The sequence below is a fragment of the Tamandua tetradactyla genome, chromosome 19, assembly GCF_023851605.1.
Source record: "Tamandua tetradactyla isolate mTamTet1 chromosome 19, mTamTet1.pri, whole genome shotgun sequence".
NCBI lineage: Eukaryota > Metazoa > Chordata > Mammalia > Pilosa > Myrmecophagidae > Tamandua > Tamandua tetradactyla.
In genome coordinates this window covers 24,616,960-24,621,288 of record NC_135345.1, presented here as the reverse complement: position 1 = coordinate 24,621,288, position 4,329 = coordinate 24,616,960, and the positions used below count along the sequence as shown (strand labels likewise).

At 42.3% G+C, this 4,329-nt stretch overlaps 1 long non-coding RNA gene across 2 annotated transcripts; it reads left to right on the top strand.

Moving 5' to 3' along the window:
• The first annotated feature begins 1,044 nt into the window (after nt 1-1,044).
• Nucleotides 1,045-3,733, top strand: LOC143663516 (uncharacterized). Of its 2 annotated transcripts, none has more exons than XR_013165984.1 (3): nt 1,045-1,159; nt 1,659-2,134; nt 2,306-3,733. It is a non-coding gene; the product is annotated as an uncharacterized LOC143663516 (long non-coding RNA). The 2 variants fall into 2 exon arrangements; XR_013165983.1 differs by having other exon boundaries at nt 2,213-3,733.
• The last annotated feature ends 596 nt before the right edge of the window (nt 3,734-4,329 follow it).

The following is a 4,329-nucleotide window of genomic DNA, read 5'->3' as shown; positions in this document are numbered from 1 at the left end:
CATGAAGCTCCCCGGGAGCATCTTCATTCTTCATCTCCAAAGATCTCTGGCTGCATGAGCGCTCATGGTTCTCATGGCTCTGCTGCTGCCTCCAAAATGTTTCCCCTTTTAAAGGATTCCAGTTAACTAATCAAAACCAATCTGGAATGAGTAGAGTCACATTTCCATCTAATCAAAGGTTAATATCCACAGTTGGGTGAGTCACACCTCTGTGGAATAATCTAATCAAGTTTCCAACCTACAGTGCTGAATGGGGATTAAAAGAAATGGCTGCCTTCATGAAATTGATCAGGATTAAAACATGGCTTTTCCTGGGGTCCATAATCCTTTCAAACCACAAAACCCATATGATGGAATACTACTCAACGATAAAAACTAACGAACTATTGAAACACACGACTAGAATGATCTCAAAGGCATAATTCTGAATGAAAAAAAGTCAGTCTTAAAATAGCACATTCTGTATAATCTCATTTGTATAAATATTCTCAAAATATCAAAATCACAGAGATGGACAATACACTAATGGTTGTCAGGAGTTAGGGATAGTGGGTCATAGTGTGGAGGTGGAGGTGGCTATAAAGGGGCAATGCCAGGGAGATCTTTCTGGCAATGAGATAGTTCTGTTATCTTGATTGTGGTGGTCATTACACAAATCTACACCTGTGACAAAATGACAAAACTAAAACACATTGTGCCAATCTCAAATTTCTGCGTTTGATATTGCGCTATATAGTTACTTAAGATGTATCCATTGAGGGAAGGTCAGTGAAGGGTACAGAAGGCCTGGAATGGAGAACCAGCTTAAGGTTAGGATTCTGGGGAAAATGGCAGCCCCAAGGTACAGACTTGATCAGAGAAGGAAACTGACACCACCACCATGTGCCCTGGATACTACAGTTTGCACCACTACCTTCGTGGCACCTGCCACCACCAATGCACATGGGTGCATCTGATTGGCCAAGAGAAGGTCACATGCCTGTGCCCCAGCTGCAAGGAATGCTGGGAAAGCAAATATCTACCTCTTCTTTCCGTAGAGGGAAGCCATCTTTATCCCACATCAATACTCCTAAGGTGAGAAATGCCCCCAAACAAATAAGGAAAAAGCACAGCCAGGTGTTTGGCTGGGGGCCAAAGCAATCGATAAATATTCTAACAGGTAAGTCCTCCTTCCTGGGTCTCCCAGTCTGCAGCTGCCCTTCATCCTCTACAGGTGATCTTTATTTGATTGTTTACTTTCCCTCATAGACATTTAGCCTTCTGGGACAAGGGTGAACCCCTTAGGTTAGCAGACCAGGCTCTTTATGGTTTGGCCCTGCTCACCTTCCAAGAACCATAATTTCTACGCCTCACTCCTTCTGTCGTCTTCCCACTTCATATACATCCTAGACTCCAGCCAAATAACCATGCCAAGTCCTCAGAGTTTCCTCAAATGGACATACTGCTTTGCATCTTCCCATGGGCTGTTTCCAAGGAGGATCAGACAGGCAGATTACTTCCACTCTATTAAAAATGCAGCTGGTCACTTCAATCCCAAAGGGAGGGAGCAGGGAGAACCCCTCACTTCCCAGCCCATTCCCTGCGTGGTCTACCTGTGCCTTCTATCTTTGGGTTCTAGCTAATTCCCCCTTTTTCACAAGTCTCCCTTTCAATTTAAGGCAGTTCCAATAGATAGCAGATTCTCACATCTGCTGAATGTCGCTCAGACAAACATGGACATGGACATACCAATTGCTCAAGAAATGGTGTTGACTGCTCATTTTCCCAGTGAAGTATCCCCTCCATCACTCTCCACTTCCAACTCAGCCTTCCTTTCTCAAGTGAAACATCACTTCCTCAGAGAGGCCTTCTCTGACCTGTCTGTCCAAATTCTGCCTCTCCAAGCACCTGCTGATTTCTGACGGGAGTTCGAATCACAATGTGTTACTGTACATTGGCTTGTGACTGTCTTCCACCCTGGCTGCTGGCTCCCTGGGACAAGCATCGTGTTCTTGTTCCACTCCATATTCCCAGCAAAGGACGAAGCACAAGACGCAGAGCACTTTTATTCTCAATAAATAGCACTTGAAGAAATGAGTCTATGAAGCTGGCACATCACTTCCGTGCCTATCACCTGGGCTTCTGGCAGTAACAGGTGAGACCATAGAATAAAAGCTATGCAAATATAGAGGACCCGCCTCCTAATAATAAAGTCTTCTACTTCCCGCTCCAGCTCCCTGCTAAGCCTGCCCTCCTCACTGGGCAAACTCCCCAGAAAAGAAGAAACCGACTCCCACCTCCGCTTCTCACTTATTCCATCTTCCAGTGGCCAAGAAAGAAGAGGAGGAGGAAGGGCGTCGAGCCACAGACCCATTTTCCCTGGAGCCTTGACCCGAGTCTGCAGCTGCACCAAGTGCTGATTTGGCAGCTTCTGTAATCAGGCCGGGCAGCTCGAGAATGAACTGTAGATGACCCACAGATGTGAACTTAATGCTGATGTCGAAACAACCCCCTCCGTTCTCAAGAATTCAAAAAAATCAGTGTTTTTTTGTCCACCTACATCATTTTAAATTGGTCACATAAGGAGCGCTGTGTGGCTGTTGTTTTTAAGTGGGTAGAAGAGGTTTTTGAGCTGATTGGCCTGGTGCTGCCAGGAACAAATGTTGTGATCAAATCACCATCCCCTGGAAATAGCTGCCTAAATGGGAAATGCTGACAACCTCTAACCTGAGTGGTGCAAATGGCATTGATAGAATATCTAAATTAAATGAATAGAGAAAGAACAAAAAAAGCCTAAGGTATGGGTTTCCTTAATACATCAGAACAAGTGGCTCTGAGCCATCTGTGAATAGGCAAATAGGAAAGGAGATGCCACAGACTGCCAGGGGAAAGCCTTTGCTGATCTTTGCATAGCATTGTTTTCCACCAGCGTTGTTGTCAGTGACAAAACCGGCTCTGTAATGAGGTCTGGTAATCAGAGAGGTATAGGAGAACCCCACACCTGCCCCAGCTTTCCTGCAGCATGGTAAACACTAGCCACAGCTATGGAGTTTTCCCCCATCATGAGATAAAAGTGCTTTTGTGCATAAGGCTTGGGATTTATAACACTCTCTATCTCTTTCCAAGTTCTTTTTGAAAGAGACTTGACAGATACTTAATACTCCATTTACAGGTAAGAAAACTAGCACTAAGCAAATGGCTCATCCCGGTCCAGAGCTCAAACTTTCTGGTTCGTATTCCAGTGCTCATTCCACCAAAATCACATTTGGAAGTGGATGGAGATAATGAAGTGATCACAAAAGTAATGACAGTAATGACATTTATTGAACATTCACCGTGGTCCAGGCTCTGCAGTAGGTTTTCCAGGAAGCACTATCATTATCCACATTTTATAGATGAAGAAACTAAAATCCAGAAAGGTTAAGCAGCTTGTTCAAGGTCACACAGCTAGCAAGGTCAGCCTTCTTGGAATCAGGTCAGAGTCCAGAGCCAGAACTTGAACCCTACACAAGACTTTGCTAAGTGTCCAGCATTACGGGAAAGACTAAACCACTATTTTATTTATGTATTTTGTTTTATTTATAATTATTCGAAAACTGTTTCAGTTACATGGTTTAGAAGTTAAGGTGTGGCTACTCAATGGAATCTTCCATCAAAATGTGGACGATTACTTAGCATAGAAAGGTGTGTCTGATAAACATTTACATATAAAAATAGGATACAAAATTGTAAATACCCCAGATTATGACTATGTAAAACAAGCATAGAGGAAAAAACTATAGAGAAACACAGCAAGATAATATCAGTAGTTAATTAGTGATGGGATTGTGTGAGGTTTTTTTTTTAATGTTTGCTATTTCTAAATTTTCTGGTTTGTTTTTTAAAAATTTAAGGAAATGTGAAAAGTGGCCCCTCAAAATGCAGCTTGACTTGTAACTCTGAATCTCTGACATTCTGTGAAGCACAAGGAAAAAAATATTAAAAGCAAGAAAGGTGGGCACAGTACATGTTTTCCATTTTCATTATATTGAAACTTCAAATAATTTGTCTTGATTATATGAGTAAAAATTTATCCCCACTGCCTCCCCCTGAAAAAAAGATAGAAAGAAAAAAAGAAAAGGAGGTGAATTTTGCTGCACAGCAGAACCATTAAATTTCATTGCTTTGTTTGGAAACTACTTAACAAGTCCACAAACACTAATCTTCCTGGGTAATTAAAACAGTGTAAATGTCACTATTCCAATCTTTGACATTTGGTTTGGGTCCTGACAGGGTGCAATGAATTATAGAGATGGAATCTCCCTGTTGCGAACACATGTGTTAATAATCTCGGCACGAAGTTTTAATATT